The following is a 20322-nucleotide window of genomic DNA, read 5'->3' on the forward strand; positions in this document are numbered from 1 at the left end:
ACCCAGCCCTGCCAACCAGCAGCCTCTGCATAATGCAGGGCCTGGCACCAACCGGACCGGGGACCAAGCAAGCCTACCAGATAGACCACCCACATAAGCAGTCCACCACAGCAGAAGGACCCACACAACTCACATAGGGGGCACCCCCATAGCTCTGATAACGAGAGGGGAGTGCACTTCTCACAGGATACAAACATGTATAAAATAAATAAGCTACAAGGATATATTGTACAGCACAGGGAATAGAGCCAATCTTTTATAATACCTATAAGTGGAATATAACCTTTAAAATTTGTGAATCACTGTGTTGCACACCTGAAATTTATAATACTATAAATCAATTATACCACAATAAAAGAGGAAGAGAGATAAGCTGCACTGAAAAAAAATGAATCCATATAGAGAGAAACCTTCAGTGTTTTTTCCCTTTAAACCCCAAACAAAAAGCCACGAGGGCAAAGGCTCCAATGCACCAGGGTAAATTTGCGATGGAGACATTTCTCACATGGGCCACTGTTATGGGTTGAACTGTTTCTCCCCAGAAAAGATATGCTGAAGTCCTAACCCCCAGCACCTCAGAATGGGACCTAATTTGGAAACAGGGTCTTTACAGATGTAAGTAAGTTAAAATGAGGTTATTAGGGTGGGCCCTTACACAACACGACTGGGGTCCTTATAAAAAGGGGAAATTTGGACACAGATACAGACGCACACACAGGGAGAACAACAAGTGAAGATGAAGAGGCAGAGATCAGGGTGATGCATCCACAAGCCAAGGAAGCCCAAAGATGGCAGCAAACCACCAGAAGCCAGGAGAGAGGCCTGGAAGAGGGTCTCCCTCCCAGCCCTCAGAAGGAACACTCTGACACCTGCTAACACCTTCATCTCAGATTCCTAGCCTCCAGAACTGTGAGATGAGACATTTCTGTTGTTTAACCCGCTATACTCTCTCAAGTGGCACTTGGTTACCGAAACTTAGCAAACTCACACAACCAGTTTTTGTAGATGCTCCTGGGTGTTTGGGAGCTAGATTGACATTGATAGTCCACAGTTCTCCTGGGATTCTCCAGGGAAGCCAGCACAGAAATGAAAAGCAAGGAAGGTAGGGATAAATAGTCTAAGTCACAGTGGGTAGAAGAGAGCGTCACATGATCTCGGGATTGACCTGCCGTCTTAAGAGGTGGACAAGATTAGGGATAGTAGGGAGGAAAGGATTCTAGGAGGAGGGCCCAATGTGAGCAACGTTTTGGAGGGCAAGTGTGCATGGATGTTGGGAGAATGATAGTATGACTTAAGTGCAGCGGGTGGCGGAGAAGAATTCTTATGGCAATGACATAAAAATGAAAGTCTTAAAATAGGGCATGATTCCTCACGTCAGAGATCAACAGGGAGTGCATATAAAAACCATTTAATCATTAAACACATGCTCTTGAATGCTTATTGTGTTTGCAACACTATGCAAGAGTGGGAATAATTCATGAAATCCCACGACAAACTAAATGCTGAGACTTCAGCCAGCCTTCACCTCTGATGACAGCACAGTCAACTTGACTTCCCAATTTACTGCCAACTTTTAGTTCAGCTGAGTGATTTCTTTAAATAGTCCTAGTACTAAACTCCTCCGAAGACACTGAATATGGAAACAAGATTTTTATTAAGGGATCCCAGAAATGTGTATAACAAAAGTCTTCTAATTTTATAAACATGCAAGTACTAAGCATACTGAGTTACCATGTCTAATGCTACGAGTTGGAGGATTCTGAGAGGAAATTCATCTTTTCACTAAAGCCTTCCTGCAGTCCTCCTTCTGGTAAAGATAATCAGGAATGAAACCCAGGCTTCAAAAACGATGTTTTAAAAATTAATGGATTTTGATACTCAGGTTAGAGGTTTATTAAATTTCTTCTTATGTACTCTGTAATCTCTCTATAATCACCACCTGTTTTATTCAGTTCTTTTGACCGCCCGGTCAGTACACTGCTAATTCAAGTCATATTTACTTTAGCTTTAGTCAATATTTGGTATTTTTAGTAAATGTTATACTGTTATACTGCTTAAACGTTTATTAAGCAGTTACAATTGACTCTTTACCGCATTTAGTATTTATCTCTGAACAGACCAGGTACAGCACAGATAATCATACAATTCATAACTTATTTTAGTCGACTTGACCGAAAGTCATTCTGCATACTTGGAAATGTGTGTGACCAAAGCAGTTCAACACAGAGAAATCAGCCTGTACAACAACCAGGAAGCCCGTTTATTAGTGATTCCACCAACTCCAACCCTTGTTGGAAGAAGCTAGTTAATCTTCAATTAAAATTGCAAATTAACTTTTAATTAATCTTTTTTTAAAAAATAAATTTACTTATTTATTTATTTTTGGTGGCACTGGGTCTTCGTTGCTGTGTGTGGGCTTTCTCTAGTTGTGGTGAGTGGGGGCTACTCTTCGTTGTGGTGAGCAGGCTTCTCATTGTGGTGGCTTCTATTGCCATGGAGCACGGACTCTAGGCACATGGGCTTCAATATAGTTTGGCCCACGGGCTCAGTGGTTGTGGCTCGCGGGCTGTAGAGCGCAGGCTCAGTAGTTGTGGAGCACGGGCTTAGTTGCTCCGTGGCACGTGGGATCTTCCTGGACCAGGACTTGAACCCATGTCCCCTGCATTGGCAGGCGGATTCTTAACCACTGCGCCACTAGGGAAGTCCTTTAATTAATCTTGAAGCATATGCTGAGTATGTCAGTACACTCACAACAGTTCTGTACCTTGAACAGTTCCTCATATTCTACGTTTCTTTTTTATCTGGTGAAATTCTGAAAATACAGTATTCTTCCTCTGATAGCCAGAGTGAGTCAGCCTTTGTGCGGTCAAAGCAAACTCGTAGAAGGTGGGAATGGAGAGGGGAGACTCACTTCTTTGACACCAGCAAGTGCTTTGAGTCCCACCAAGAAGAAGAGGAAGACCACCCTCTAGTAAATAGCCTATGGATCTGGAACCCAAGCTCATTCATCCTGCAAATGTGTATGGAGCATCTTCTGTGTGCTACTGTGTGCCAGGCACTATGACAGGGGCTGAGGCTATGATGTTGAACAAAACAGGCCATGTTCCTGCTACCTTGAGGAGAGAGAAAATAGGCAAATAAACAAGAAAAAATTCAGATGTTGATCATTTCAGGAAATTTTAAATAGGATAATTTGGTAGACAGTTGACTAGAGTCTCCTCTGGATTGAGCATCAGAGAAGATCCCTCTAAGGTGGTGACAGTGAAGTCTGAAAGAAGAGAAGGATCCAGCCATGGAAAAAGCTGGGAAAAGAACATTCCAGAAGAGGACACAGTTATGCAAAGACCCTAAGGCAGGAAGGAGTCTGTCAGCTTCTGGGAATAGAAAGAAAGTCAACTTTTCCCCCCAAATGTTCATAATGATCGTCTATTATTTTATAAAAAGAAAAAAATATTATTCTGGAAAAAGTTCATGCCCTTTAGCATTTGTGGGCATCAATCTTAATGAAATTCTGAATGAAGAAAAAACTTTTAGGCACACTGATATTCATAGCAGCAGCATCAACAATAGTGAAAAAATAGAAACAACCTAAATGCCCAACCCTAGCTGTATGGTTACATAAATTGCAGCATATTCATTTGTTGGGGATTATATAAAATTTCAAGAATTTTGAGATAATGCTAAATGAAAACAAGCAGACTATAAAACTGATGCTCTCAGCTACATGGAAATTTAAAAGGGAAAAAAATGAAATATGAAAACATTTTAAAATTGTGTTTGGGGGGAGAATTATTTTTCTATTCTCTATTCTCCAAATGTGTTTTAATTAACATGAATTACTGTTATGATTAAACAAAAAATCCTTGAGCCTGTAAATAGTATAGTCCTTTCTCTCCTCTCTGCTTCGGGCCCCCCAAAATGTTTTTCCCCTTCCCATCCTCCACCCTAGCTTTTACTCAAGAGTGTAAGCATGCATGGATTCTCCTATCCCACTGCAGTAGACAGACATTTCTGTGGATACAAATATGTATGAATGACTACATAAATACCAATGAACCACATACTATGTAAGTCAGTGGCTATGACTACTGACTGATACCATCAGCCCAGAGACTGCACTGAACAGTTAGCACCTGGATAATACATGAAAAGAAAAAGGCAGGCAGTGGTGGAAGGGGAGAAAAAGTTTTGATATCCTGGCAGAAGTAGAATTCCCCTGGGGGGAGGGCACTAAATATGGGAAAACTAAGAGTTAGCCATGAAACTCTGGGGGACGATGACGGTAGGTCTGGAATGCAGAATCATAAGTAAACCAGTAGTGTCACAGATCGGATTCCCTGGAAAATAGATAGAGATTTGCAAGCAGGTAATTTGTTGGTGTTGTGGGTTGAATTGTGCTCCACTCACTCCCAAAAATAAGCTGAAGTCCTAACCCCCATACCTGTGTATATGACCTCATTTGGAAATGGAGTCGTTGCAGATATAATTAGTTACAACGAGAACATACTGGATTACGGTGGACCCTTAATTCAATATAACTGGTGTCCTTATAAGAAGAAGAAAATCTGGACAGAGTCAGCAGGAGAATGTCATGATACGACGCAGGCAGAGATGGGAGTCATGCATCTACAAGGAACACGGAAGATTGCTGGCATCACAAGAAGCTAAGAAAAAGGTATGGAAAAGATTCTCCCCTAAAGCCTACAGGAGGGAGCATGACCCTGCTGACAGCTTGACTTGAGACTTCTAACCTCCAGAACCATGAGAGAATACCTTTCTGTTGTTTTAAGCCAAGTCTGTGACACTTTTTATGCCAGGGCAGCCTTAGGAAAAAGACACAGGTGGGGACGGCTCTCGGGAGCTACACCCTAGGGAGGGAGGGAGGGAGGGAGGACTGGGCAGTTGTCAAAGTGGCTCAGCCTTGGGGGAGCTCTGGAGTTGGAAAGACCCTACAGAAACATCCCAAATGGAGGCAAAGGGCCTTTGGGCCTCCAGCATCCATCTGTCGTTGGATTGAGGCTGCCCCCTGGGAAGGGGTGAAAGCTGGGGTGAGGCAGTTTCCTTCAGATCTTTGCTCCAACCCCACAAGCCAACATCGGACTCTATCCAAAAGTGAGGGGGAAGTGCAGCCTCCCTCTACAGTGACCCTTTCCCCAGGAGATGGAGAAGTTCTTCCCTACTGTCAGCTGAGATCAGCTTTCCTGGGACTCTGTTTTTCCACCTTGCCAAACCTACTTACTCCCAGCAGACAAAAGATACGTTGAGTTTAATGTTTTGTAGTTTGCTGTACCACTCTTTCCAATGACACACAGTTTCTCCACCCCCTTTCCCAGAAAGCTACTGAGGTTCATTGCTTGGCAGCTCCAGGGAATGTGTCTCCCTTCCTCCATCCGGCAGCTCTTCAGATATTAGAAGACACTTTGTACGTCCTCCCTGAATCTTTTCTCCAGGCCAAATATCCCCAGGACTGGAAAAACTCTAAGTTCCTATCCACCTATACAATTCATTACACTAGGACATTCCTTGATCTTCCTTATATGCTCGTGTTTCAAACATTCATTCAATCATCATTTATTTGTTAAGCATCGATTTGGGGGCAGGTGTTTTACTAGGTTCTGGGGATAAAATAATAAACAAGGAAACTCCTGCTCCATGAGTTTATACTCTAAAGTAGAAAAGACAAGGAAAAACCAACTGCAGTTGAGTGCAGAGGTGAAGAGCTCAGGACATGTAGAGTTGTACTGCCTAGATTCAAATTCCATCTCCACCACTCACTAGTACTATGTCTTTGACTTACTTAACCTCCTGACCTTAGTTCATTCCTTCATAAAAGGGATAGATACAATGCCTACTTCATAGCATTGTCATTAAGGGATTAACGTGACACTCTTAAAACAATGCCTGCCATATCATAAGGGCTTAATGAAAGTGACCCGTGACTACTGTCCTTATTACTACTGTGAAATTAAAGATTCTATGGGAAAGAGAGGCATCAAAGATGATGTTCAAGGTTCTGCCTGGTCCACTAAATGGAGGGTAGAATATTTACTGAGACCGGAAGAGGGGCGGGCCTGGGATAAAGTGTTGAGCTTATTTTTGCACACCTTAGGTTTGAGGGAATGATGGGACATTCAAAAATAGTTGTCCAGGAGACAGTGGATATAAATTTCTGGAGCTCAGGGCACAGGTGTGAGTTGGAAATTTTCATAACCTCTTAGTATCCTAACCACCCTTTTCAGAATACTCTCCATGTTCTCAGCCTCTAGAAACAAGGTGTTCAGAGTTGGACACAGCCCTTCAGAGAGCAGCCGAGGGCACATATATGTCTCAGAATGAAGGGCAGTTCTTACATGTGGTCGAAGACAACGAGCCCCACCCTTGCCAGTGCTGTGCTGGGTGCCCGGCACATGCAGATCAGTGACTCACACTCCTGCTCTCAGAGAGCTTGCTGCCAGCAAATCAGTCATTCCTGAGGTGGGTACAGAGCTCTATCCCCAACAAAAGAAAGAAAATGCCCTTTGGTCTTTTAAGGTCTCAATTTACTTTCCAGTAGGAGACCCCATTCTACTGGGTGGCAGAAACTCAATTTCAGTCAGTTTGGGTTTTCTTTGCCCTTTGCCTGGGGTTGTGTCTGTCTAGGTCCCAGGGAGTCTCTAGGGGCATCCAGAAGGAATTTGGGGGAACTTTGCTGTCAAGTGTGTGTTCCTCCACTGAGATGGCTGTTAGCCTCTCCGATTCTAAGTTACGGGCCCACACGGCACCTGCTGAGCTGTCCTGTTCCTCTCCTCTCACGGGGCTCCTAAGGCCTAGGACTCAGTCTCTCTCTCCCCCCTTTTCTCCATTCTTCACCCCACCCCTACCCCATCTCCCTGCCTCCATACCCTCTCTGAGGTGGTCATGGGGAAATGCTGGAGGGTCAACCGAGGCACTGTCTAGCTGACACACCACAAAGCCATTCCTATCATAGGTCCTCCAAGGAAGCCTGAGCCCCAGGGAGGCACAGGCTTGCAAGGGGGCCGTTTATCAGAGACTGTCTACCCATTCATCAATTCCTCTTCAAAACGGGTCCCCCAAATAAAAGAAATACTACAAAATAAAAACATTCTTACTATTTCACCCCCAGTTCACCCCATCTCTGTCCCTTGAAGCCAGGCGGATCCATCACCCACAAGGCTAGACGCCGCAATCTTTTGATTCTCATGTTTTTAACCTGATGTCCTCTCCCCACTGCCAGACTCTCGACTCCATTATTTTTCTTCCATTCTGATTAGAACTTCACTCAGTCAGCCTCACTCTGGCTCAGTCGAATCCCCACCTCCAGTGTCTCCTGGTGTTTGAGGCAGGAGAGCGAGGTCATCAAAACCAGAGGCAGGTAGGAAGACCAGAGGATGTTGGCTGTAATCTAGGCAAGGTGCAATGAAGGTCTAACCTCAGGCAGGGCCAGGGGGTGTTCGATCCCCCTACCTTGGGGGATGCCAAGGCCACTCCAGGCAGCTGGCTAGTCGGTGTAGTGCCACAATCCAGGCTGAGTGATCATGAGAATCACAAAAGCAGAGAGCCCGTCAAGAGGGATTCTGAAAGTAGAATCTAGATTCTCTTGGTGGCTTTTGGTGAGATCCTCCAGCAGGCCTGGGAGGTGTAGCAATTACATCTAAAGTGTTGACATGGGGCCGTCAGGGGAATGGAGACAGTGCAGAAGAGAGAGATTTATCTACAGAATCTGGTAACCAATCGGTGTGGAGAGCAAAGAACCTGACAAACCCAAATTTCATATTGTAGGAAAGGAAGAAATACTTTCCTCTACCCTCTGTGTTCAGCTCTATGTTCTGTGACTGGGACCGGCAAATTAAACTGACAAAAGACCAGATTAACAGGAGAAAAAGCATACAAATTTTATTTGATGTTAATATTTAATTTTTTTTTTTTTTTAATGTGCACAGGAGGCCTTAATAGATAAGAAGTGAAGACCCAAAGAAGCAGTTAGACCCAGGGACTTATGTACCACTTAACAAAGGATGATAAATATGTAAAGAAGTGACAAGACAAAGGAAAAGGTGTTTGGGCTTCGAGGCATTATAAATTGTGAGGAGGTAATTATATGGGGGAAACTAATGATAGACAAGGATTATTTTCATAAGGTTTATTTGTGCAGACTGATGACAGTGACAACGGTCTGCCTCTAGTGATAAGGGTTGTTCTCCCCGTTATGGGAGAGGAGAGGGTGAACACCTTCACAAAGGGAAATTTATGTCCTGCGTCTAGACAGCAAGTGGGAGCGCAGAGAGCTTTTTCTGCATTTTGGCTTCTCAATTGCCTTCAGCTCAAAACAATTCCTGTGCTATAGTGGCGTGTTTGGGGGTGGCATATTCTGATTCCCTTCAATATTCAAGTCAGGGGTCGTGCAGGGAGTGGTAGGGACATGCCCAAGTTTCCAGCTTGGAGCCTGGGTGAAAAGTGGTAGCATTCGCTAATGCAGACGGGAAAGGAATGGTTAGGAACAGGGAGACGATAAGCTCAGAACAGGTGTAGTGCAAGAGATGGGAGCGCGAGATGGAATCGTGCAAGACAGTGCTTGGAGAGTGTGGTGCTGGAGGGGTACCAGGGGGAGCAGCTCAGAGTAACAGCGAGGTCCAGAACACGGTCATGATATTAAAGAAGACAAAACTCCTTAGAAGGAATAGGCCCAGGATCTGAGGGCTGCGGGTGTTGGATGGGGTGTCCACAGGGACACGGACGCATCGAGGTGTGAGGTTGCCCTTCCTGGCACGGCTGCTCGCCCCTCTGTCACTACGCGACATATCAGCCGTCCCTCCCCACCTCTGTCAGCTGAACAACCTGTGAACGTTCCTTTTACATTACTCCTCAAGTTGCTGGTAGAAATACTAAACAGGCCAGAACCGAATACTTACTTTGAATGTGCTTGGGGAGTTCCAAATATGCTTTTATAGTTATGAAGAACTTTGTTTTATACAGTTAGGAAGAAATTAATATTCTATATATTCAGTCAATACCTCACCTCCACTTATTTTTCCCATGACAGCCTGATCATAAGGTATGGCAGAGAGAGAAGGGTAAGCTATTTATCTCGTGGCTTATTTCCTGGGTTTTCTCATGTATTGGTAAGTCAGATTTCCTGGAATCTACTGAGCTCGGGTCCCATAGATAATAAAAGGCTGTACTTCTCTCCATAAGATACATGCAAAATGCAAAAAGGCTCTTGGGCTTTCTAGCAGTGATGCATTTTCTGTTGCACCTGAACCCGATAAACTCAAATTTCATATTCAAGTCAAGGATGGTCAGGGGGATGGGAGGGGGGCAGGGAGGTAACATGAGGGGAGGCTGCTGGTGGTAAACAGGCTAGAATGAAGACAAACTGAGTCACATGAGCTGGATTCTCACTTAGGCCCTGCCCTTCTTAGCTCTGGGAAGTGAGCTGAACTCTGGTTTCCTCTCCGCTAAGTGAAGATCACACTAGTTGACTATGCTGGGCTTAGTAGGTTAGCACGGGAATAAAGGTGAAACAATGGATTGGAAAACACTTTGTAAACTCTTAGCCATTAGAGATGCCTTGTGTTTATTAGGAAGAGCCACTGGACCTGCATTTCAAACACTCAGCAAGTCTTTGTTGCTGTTAACTCTTTGCCCATCGCTATGCATAATCCTTCCCCTCAGCAAGATCTTTTGAAACCCACGGGCTGCCTGAAGAACTGATTGATTCTGGTTGCAGAGAAAAGCTTCTCTGGCCAATCTAACCTAAACCAAGGCCACCTGTAGACCCATCTCAGCACCAGGTGGCAGGGGAAAAAATCTGAATGTGAAACGTCTTGAAGAGTCATTTTAAATTTCCGGATGGAAGGGGGGTGCAGCCTGGAAAGAGGGATTACACTCTGTCAGAAACACTCTCGGATCGTCATTAGACAACACTCTCGCCAAGGCCTGTCGTTCTTACTCACATTTTTCATTCTTATGTGGATAATTTTCAGATGCTTCTCTCCACTCATAACCCAAACAGCCTAGCAGCTCAGCTTCACAGGCACATTAGAGGAAATGCTGTGAATACTTAACTTTTTTTCCGATGACACTTAATTTCCAGATCATGACTGCCTCTGCCCTGAAGCTGTGTATGCGTTGTGTCAGACTCAGGACGGTAGCAAAAGACGAGATAAAGATCTTCAAGCCTTCACCTCCACTCTCCCCCAGCTCCTGGGCAGAGCTTGCTAAGCCGGGAGGGCTGCCTGCCCTCAGAAGCTGGAGTCCCTGGGTGGGCAGTTGACGCCATACCATGGCCCACTCCCTCCCTTCTCTCCCCATAGTAACCACTGCTCCACAAGCTTAAGGCAGGTAAGTGGCTCATAAATTGTTCAGTAAAGGGTAGCTGTTAAGATTACTAATAGCATGCTATGTGCTGTGGGGTATTCAAGGGAAATATGACCCAACTCGCCTTAGAGACACTTAAGATCTATCCATCCATCCGGGTGAATAGTGTTTCTTAGGTTCTAATATAGAACCTTAAATCTGACAAGACCTCAGGAAAACAAAGGTCAAGTCCTCTGCCTTTCAGCAGGAAAAATATCTTTAGTTTACATATGAAGCCCTTGAGGCTTGGACGGGTTATAATTTTCTCAAGGTCACACATTTGGCTGGGGCAAGAACCAGGTCTTCCCCTGGCCTTAATGTTGTCTCCTTAAGACGACATTCATGTGCTTTCTTCAGAAAGTAGCCTTTGCCTTCTAAAAGTGTCGAGTACAACGCTGTGAAAATTGATAATTCTATTGTTTTTACTCCCTTAAGATATTTGGGTCATCTCAGACTGAGGCGAATTAAACCCCCAGAGCTGTGTCTCCAAACCAGCAGCAAAGAGGCTGAAGTAGACACCATCTATCCCGAGAGGACAGATGTACCCTTAAGAGGGAGGGAAGAAAATGTAATAAACAGTGTAACAGCCACGTGACAACGAAGGAAAGATCTTGAACGTATTAACAGCATTTTCTTTAAAAAAAGAATGTGGCAAGGTGGGAAAAGGAAGAAGCAGGATGCGGTCTCAAAGAATGTAACTATAGAGACATGCTGATTAAGACATGTGGGTAGCTGCATGAAATCAATGTAAAAGAAATACCTGAGGGCTTCCCTGGTGGCGCAGTGGTTGAGAATCTGCCTGCTAATGCGGAGGACACGGGTTCGAGCCCTGGTCTGGGAAGATCCTACATGCCGCGGAGCAACTAGACCCGTTAGCCACAACTAATGAGCCTGTGCGTCTGGAGCCCGTGCTCCACAACAAGAGAGGCCAAGATAGTGAGAGGCCCGCGCACCGCGACGAAGAGTGGCCCCCGCTCAACACAACTAGAGAAAGCCCTCGCACAGAAATGAAGACCCAACACATCCAAAAATAAATAAATAAATAAATATTTAAAAATAAAATAAAATGCTTTATTTAAAAAAAAGAAATACCTGATCAGGGGCTTCCCTGAGGGCGCAGTGGTTAAGAACCCACCTGCCAATGCAGGGGACACGGGTTCGAGCCCTGGTCTGGGTAGATCCCACATGCCACAGAGCAACTAAGCCTATGCACCACAACTACTGAAGCCCACGTGCCTAGAGCCTGTGCTCCGCAACAAGAGAAGTCACCGCAATGAGAAGCCCAGGCATCTCAACGAAGAGTAGCCCCCGCTCGCCGCAACTAGAGAAAGCCCACGCACAGCAGCAAAGACCCAATGCAGCCAAAAATGAAAGGAAGGAAAAGAAGGAAGGAAGGAAGGAAGACCTGATCAGGTTAGACTCTGCCACTACAAGGAATTAGAGAAGATGAAAATCCTTCCTTCCTTCCTTTTGGTCTCTGGCTCTCAAGAAGGTACTGTGTCTCTCTCTCTCTCTCTCTCTCTCTCTCTCTCTCTCTCTCTCTCTCTCTCTCTCTCTCTCTCTCTCACACACACACACACACACACACACACACACACACACACACACACACACACACACACACACACACACACACACACACACACACACACACACACACACACACACCCGGGGTAAATATTGTGAATGCAGAACAAACTACCAATCAAAGGTCATAAACATCCTATTTCAAGTTTTTCTGCAAGTCCAGTACTTGAGATGGTTTATTTGAAGAGCTTTCAAATGCTACAGGCTACAAAAGCCTCTGGATCTACTTTTTGCCTTTAAACTCAGTTGAAAAGTACCTTTCTTCCTCCCCTGTCTCTCTGAGATGGAAGTCTGTGCTATCATCAGTAGTTCTAAGGTGGTGACAGTGGAGTGCTCTTCAGCTGACCAGTAACTTAAATCCACCAACTGGACTCCTGGTGGTGAAAACACCACCTCAGGGATCAGTCTTTGTGGTGGTTCAGAAAAATTCAGATCAGTGTTGGCCATACTGCCCTTGACCCTCTAATGGCATCATTCTTCCCACACTCTTTTCAGATCCGTCTTTTTGTTTTCTTTTAATTAGTAGACATTTTTTCTAAAACAGTTTTAGGTTTATAGAAAAATTGAGCAGAAACTACAGGGTTCCCATATACCCCCTCCCGCTCTCTCAGTTCCCCTATTATTAACATCTTGCATTAGTGTACGTTGGTTACAGTTGATAAGCAAATATTGATATGTTATTATTAACTACAGTCCATAGTTTACATTAGGGTTCACTCTTTGTGTTGTACATCATGTGGATTTCAACAAATGTATAATGTCATGTAACCACTGTTTCAGTATCACGCAGAGTAGATTCACTGCCCGAAAAATCCCCTAATCTCTACCTAGTCATCACTTCCTCCCCTACCAACCTGCCAACCGCTAATCTTTTTATTATCTCCAGAATATTGCCCTTTCCAGAATGTTACATAGTTGGAATCATACAGTACACGTGCATTTCAGCCTGGCTTCTTTCACCTAGCAATATACATTTAAGGTTCCTCCATTTCTCTTCACGGCTCGATAGCGCAGTTCTCTATAGCGCTGAATAATATTCTACTGTCTGGATGTCTCATAGTTTATGTATTCACCTACAGAAAAACATCTTGGTTGCTTCCGAATTTTGGCAATTATGAATAAAGCTGCTGTAAACATCCTTGGGCAGGTTTTTGTGTGAACATAATTTTTGAACTCCTTTGGGTAAATACCAAGGAGCATAACTGCTGGATCGTGGGGTACAAGTGTGTTTAGTTTTGGAAGAAACTGCCAAGTTGTTTTCCAAAGTGGCTCTACCGTTTTGCATTCCCACCAGCAATGAGTGAGAGTTCCTACACATCCTTGCCAGCATTGGTATTGTCAGTGTTTTGGATTTTAACCATTCTTTTAGATGTGCATTCTTTTAGATCTTGTTGTTTTAATACGCAACTCCCTAATGATATTTTCATATGCTCATTTGCCATCTGTACATCTTCTTTGGGGAAGTGTCTGCTCAAATCTTTTACCCACTTTTCAATTGGTTGTTTGTGTCCTTATTGCTGAGTTTTAAGAGTTCTTTATATATTTGGGGGTTTTTTTGTTTTTCGGTTTCTTCTAAATTAACACTTTCGCTCTTATTATTTTTTATATTTATTTATTATCTTTTTATTTATTTTGGCTGCACGGGGTCTTAGTTGTGGCATGCATGCCAGATCTAGTTCCCCGACCAGGGATCAAACCTGGGCCCCCTGCATTGGGAGCGTGGAGTCTTACCCACTGGAGCACCAGGTAAGTCCTAAGAGTTCTTTATATATTGTGGATACTAGTCCTTTATCAGATGTGTCTTTTGTAAATATTTTCTCCAAGCCTGTAAATATTTTCTCCCAGCCTGTGGCTTGTCTTTTCATTCTCCTAAAGATCCATCTGTTTTTCTAAATCAATGTGTTCTCTCTCCTTAGCCACCCTGTCTCCTTGACAAAGTCTTCTCTTTGTCAAGAGAAGAAAACTTCTCTTGAAAACTGGAGAAAAGTACAGTTCTATATCAAAACTCCCGAGGTCCTATGAAGGAAGTCAAACAAACCCAAGAGTCCTGAAACAACCTGACAATCTGAGTCCTAAGGAGAATCAACTCCTAACAGCCACAGAACTGAGCCCAGGAAATAAAACCTGCTCCTGCCTCCGTAGAACCTAGGATGGAGCATTGTAAAAGAATCTGGATGCAGTTTGCAGATTTTTAACTGCCCGAGAGAGAAAGAGAGAGAGAACACTCCAATGAGCACACGACTAGCTGACCCTCATCAGCCCATGAACACTGAGTGCAAAAAGAAGGAATAAATCAAATCTAAGAGAGTTAAAAACGGATACGGTTACATCTTAATGATAAGTTCATTATTTTCCACATTGGCTCAGCTCTGGACTCTATCAAATAAATTGATGGTACTATCTAATGCAACCCAGACCACTGGAAGGGGTTCCATGGGCAGGATCACATGTGCACATGAGTGCGAGGGTTCAGAAAGACCAAGAAAGTAATCTAAATAACAGAGGTCCAAGAAGTGGTGGTTCCAAAGAGAAGCCTGAAATATCTTCTCCAAACTTTACAGTCTCACATTTGCCCTGATTACCCTGTGGAAACAGGATGAACTCGTTGGGTAGGTTTTACCCATTTGTTGGTTTTTTTACTGTTGCCAAACATAAGTCCCAGGAATTGTGGTTTGTTTTTTTTTTTGCGGTATGTGGGCCTCTCACTGTTATGGCCTCTACCGTTGAGGAGCACAGGCTCCAGACGCGCAGGCCCAGCGGCCATGGCTCACAGGCCCAGCCGCTCTGTGGCATGTGGACCCTCCCGGACAGGGGCACGAACCCGCGTCCCCTGCATCGGCAGGCGTACTCTCAAGCACTGCGCCACCAGGGAAGCCCCCAGGAATTGTGTTTTGATCACTTACTCTCTTGCCTTTTCCAGGCTCTCTCGATTAGGCACCATGGAATGGGAAAAAATAACCCCTTTTACAGTTTAAGAAGAGGCACCTATAAAATCAGCTGTAATGGAGCCACTCTCACTGGGCCACGGGCTGGGCAAGAAAGGCCAAGAAGAGTCACCTAAAAGGTGAACTGGGGCTTCCCTGGTGGCGCAGTGGTTGAGAGTCCGCCTGCTGATGCAGGGGATGAGGGTTTGTGCCCTGGTCCAGGAAGATCCCACTTAAAAAAAAAAAAAAAAAAAAAGGTGAACTGTCCCTCACCAGCGTAATTCAAAATAAAGTTAAACTACAAAATAAATGTCAGAGTTAAAATTTTTCTATTTCTTATGATGACTACATCAACACTTTTTTATTTGTACATCAAATAATATATACTTTCCAAAATCTCTCTCTTTTTCTCTCTGCTGCCGCTGCTGGTGACCTCATCACAGGTTGTGTAGCTGACTTGAATGATCCCACGTGATAGGGTCCAGCTACGCCCTGGGTTCCATTGGACAACTACCCCAAACCCAAGAATGGTCCAGCCCAGTCCTGGGATCGTCAAAAAGTCCTGAAGAAGATCACTTATTGACAGACATCATTAATTCTTAGCTATTTTTTATGGTCTGCCCTACCTTTTCTATCACAAACTAAATCAACGTACTGTGGTGACATGGTGTTTAATTTGATGGTGGCTGAGGAAGGAAGGGTATTTCAAAGCCCCGTAGGGTTTTCTTTGCCTGTTACTAGACATTTCTTCCAGGTAGCTGACAATAAAACATTTATATCTATGTATTAGTAAATACTACTGAATTGTCACGTGTTCTGGCTTCTTTGCCATTTGACCAGTAGAATGTGAAATTTTACACAATGGTTTTTTGTTCGTCTGTTTGTTTTCCGGCTGCGCTGCACAGCTTGTGGGATCTCAGTTCCCCAACCAGGGACTGAACATGGGCCACAGCAGGGAAAGCCCAGCATCCTAACCAGAAGGCCACCAGGGAACTCCCAGTAAAACGTGAAATTTTAAAAAGATCAACTTTTGGACACTTTCAGGATTGGGAAATACTAATTTTCTATCCAACCTTGAGATTTCTTTTTTCTGGCAAGATTTAACCTTTAAATTGCTTTTCCAATTAATCTGACTGCTTTCTTCTTCCTTCTCTTATCCTGTTCACAGTTCTCACAGGGAGGGCTGACAATCTCCTATCTTGGGAGCCGTGAGCCATTCACACTCCAGGCCTCTCAGTCATCCCAGGGGGTGATGAATGCATGGCTCTCTCTTCCTTCAGAGAATTTGAAGGTAAAATACAATCTATATTAGCACAGGAGAGGTGGGTATTTCTCTCCCTGGAGGTCCTTTCAGAAATAATTCTCTTGCCTAACAAACAGGTTGGTTCAGGCACTGCCCTGCCTAAATTCTGAGCAAGACAAGTTAGGAGACTTCTTTCTTTTTTTTTTTTTTTTTAGGAGACTTCTTTCTGCCTGACAGATCTTTTACTGACAATTAGGGACAATTTTATTTAAATTCAGAATGCAAGGTGACTCCCCCATCACAGATGACCAACCGCACATCACTCACCTCAAGGAAAAACCCTTCAGCTTATTCTTCCCAAGGTTAGAGAATATATTCACGACCACCGCTAGCATCGCTGAAGAAGGGATCAATTGTACCCAAAACTATAGGGAAATGATATCGCTTACATGTGGAATCTAAAGAAAGGGTACAGAACTTCCCTGGTGGTACAGTGGTTAAGGCTCCATGCTTCCAATGTAGGGAGTACAGGTTTGATCCCTGGTCGGGGAAGTTCCGCATGCTACACGGTGTGGCCAAAAACAAAACAAAAAAAAGGGTACAAATGAACTTACCTACAAAACGGAAATAGAGTTACAGATGTAGAAAACAAACTTTTGGCTACCAGGGGATGAGGGGGAGGATTAATTGGGAGATTGGGATTGACATATACACACTACTATATATAAAATAGATAACTAATAAGGACCTATTATATAGCACAGGGAACTCTACTCAGTACTCTGTAATGCCTATATGGGAAAAGAATCTAAAAAAGAGTGGATACATGTATATGTATAACTGATTCACTCTGCGATACACCTGAAATTAACACAACATTGTAAATCAACTATATTCCAATAAAAATTAAAAAAAAACTATAGGGCAAAATAATCAGACTTAGCATAAGATGAATCTAATTCTCACTTTTATCAACGTGCTTACTAAAGTTCTGATTGTTGCGACAAAGTAATTACGTAGTGAAGGAGCTATTTATTCCAGCTGACATTCTAATAAAGCAGCATCAGGGAGCTAATCTCCCAACGTTATTGGGTAAAGAATTTCAAATTGAAGCAAAATTATAAATAAATGTCTCACTGCTCTTACATAGTTTGGATATACTAAAATTAATGGCTAGGATCTGGTGGTGCAATTAATTTTGATATAAGGCCCAGTGTAGGGCATGGTAAACAGTACAGACTGGTAGCTCTAGGACTTAGAGCCTGAGGCTAGACCATAGTGCCCAGACATATCTCCTAGCTAACTTCCTCCAAATCTTCTGGAATACAGCTGAATGATGCAAAAGTGTCCACTGCACCTGTGCTTAGAGGATAAAGGGGTTCTTCTTCAGGCTGAGGAATTTAAAGGAATGCTAAACGCATGCAAATTCCACCCTAAATACTGGGACTAGCTAATCACTGCAGCAAAGGTAAGAATTCGGGCATTCATTCAAAGGAAAGCTTACAGTTTCTAGAACAGAGATAATGTTACAAAACCACCACAGACCCCACCACAGGCTCAAATGTACTTTTGTATAAAATGTAATTTATGCATAAAATGTTGACTTTTCATATGTATTTGTGTTTTCACAAGGATTCGGGAGCTGTTCAAGTACAGCTCTGAGATTGTTTTCAACAGCATTTTTTGCTGTCCCCTTGTACCACATCAAAGCAACTGAAACTCTATATTTAATTTTAAGAAAGCATTCTAAAATGTCCAAGTTCTTAAGCCCCAAAGGAGAACAAGGCAAAGCTAAGCCCTTCACAAACAGTAACAGAAATGATCTCATTAAGCATCATTGTCCAAACACGTCCGCTCTTCAAACAGACCAGGTAGTGAAAGATTGAATAAAGGTGCTGGTTTCTATTTTATCTCCACCTAAAGGTTTCTGTCTTAGGCTGAAACTGAAGCTTATGTTCTTCACAGAGTTCACTTGTTTTAGAAGGAAAGGAAAACATTCCAAACAAATTACTCTAAAAACTAAAAATTATGGTCTAAATAATGCTATCTCCATCGGTCATAGCCTGAAATACAAAATCAGCGACACAGAAAGACCCTTTAAATGTTCACACTGATTTTCTCCCCTAATTTTGGTTTCCCTGCCGTACCCTCTCCACCCCTACTCCTGCCTCTTCATTTAGGGCAACACAAACACTCTCTGTTCACAGCAGTTGTTTCAGGGGAAAACAAACCTCTATGTCACTTAACCCATTAGGAGCTAGTTAGTAATTTGTGTGAATGATTCAATTCAACAAATATTTTGTGCATCTACTAGGGATACATCAGTGAAATAAGCAATCATAAAGAATCTCTACCCTTGGGAAGCTTACATTCCAGTGGGGAAAACAAACAGTAAACATTGTAAACAGTAACTATTCAGTATGTTTGAAGGTATTAAATAGAATGGACAGGGTAGGCGTCGTTGAGAAGCTGGGGGAGTTCGCAGAGTGGACACCACATCGCAGGGAAAAGCTTTCTAGGCTGAGGGAAGAGCTGGAGCGAATGTCGGGGGGGCTGGAGCAAAGCCAGAATATTCAAGGAACCAGTGAACGTCCACTGTGGCTGGGGTAGGGTGAGCAGAGAGATGCTCAGAGAGGTGGATGGGGAGTATATTAGAGAAGGATGGCAGAATGTGTCATTCCAAAACATGCCTCTTCGGCATAAGGATTATTTTGAGCTGATTATTTTGAGAAACAGCAGACACAGGAGAAGCTCAGAAAATAGAGTCGAAGTTCCCCTTACATAAGGGAAATTTACATGGAGAAAGAAAATTTCCCTGTGTAAGGGTGTGTCCCTTTCTGTACCAGGAAGAGAAGGTTCACTAAATCACAGTAGACTCTTGTCAATGGAGAAAGCATCACTGAAAACTTCACAGCAAAGCTTACCCTGCTGACCATCCTTTCCCTGGTAACTTCCTCATAACCAACCTCCCCATAGATAGTATTTAAGCTGGAGTCCGAAGCCACCACAGGGAGTTCCTCATTTTTCCCTGGGTGTCTCCCATGCTTCCGTGAGGTAGATATGTTGATAAACTTCTCTTTGTTTCCTCTCTTGTTAATCTGTCTTTTGTTATAGGGGCCTCAGCTGAGAACTAAGAAAGGTAGAAGGAAAAATTTTTTTCTCCCCTACATAAGGACTCTGATTTCTCCTTCTTAAAGGAGACAAGACGGTCTTAGAAAGGTGACACACATCTCACAGCAGAGCCTTGACGGCCAGTGTTCTTGTCCCATGTCTTCCAACATCAGAAGATGAGGCATGGTTTAATTTTTCTAACGTGCATAAGTCACCCTGCAAATCTCCATTTATTGGTGTCTTTCATCCTTAACATTTAACTTGGAATTGTTTTCCAGTGATAGCTCTTTCTTTTTATTTGCAGAAAAGATCTTCACTTTGGAACTTCTTGCCCTCAGATGAACATTGTAAACTTTACCTTTCTGCTGGCTACACAACTGTTGGCTCATAAAAATGTCGTTTGCTTTTAGTTCAGACATAAAACTTTCTTCTCCAGGCACACTTTCATCACAATTGTGAACTTTACCAACTAAGACATTTTATCTCTTTTCCAGTTCTCAGTCTCCAACCCTCCACCTTCCACTCTTACTCCTCAGACCTCTTTTCTGTGCCATCTTAAAAGGGCAATTATCTCCCCATTATTCAGAGATGGGTTATCCATCTTATGGCTCATTTATACCCTTTGCTCATTAACTTCTTTTCCTGTTTTAGTCATTTCAAATTATCATTACTAGAGAAAAGCTAGAGATAACATTTTATAAAACACATTTACCTACATATGATAGAGACAATGCCATTATTTTACCAAATCTCATTTTATCTTTCTCTTACTGGGCACTTGGGAAACTACATTTTTCAGCATACCTTGCTGTTCTTTGGGGCCATGTGACTCAGTACTGGCTGGTAGGGAATGGATGGAAGTGACATAAACCACTCCTACATCTGAACATTAGCGATATATCATGCAGTCCTGCATCCTTTCTTCCCTTTCTTCAATAATCTTGGAGGCCACATGTTCAGGCTGTATCAGAAGATGATGAAAATAAGGATCTCAGGGTTTTCAGAAGGAGGGGAACCTCCACTGATTCACATCTGAATCCACTTTGGTTGCGCTAAGCCACTGAGTTTCAGGGGTTGTTTCTGTAACAATCTACAGACTCT

This window comes from Globicephala melas, chromosome 14 (genome assembly GCF_963455315.2).
Source record: "Globicephala melas chromosome 14, mGloMel1.2, whole genome shotgun sequence".
NCBI classification, from domain to species: Eukaryota; Metazoa; Chordata; class Mammalia; order Artiodactyla; family Delphinidae; genus Globicephala; species Globicephala melas.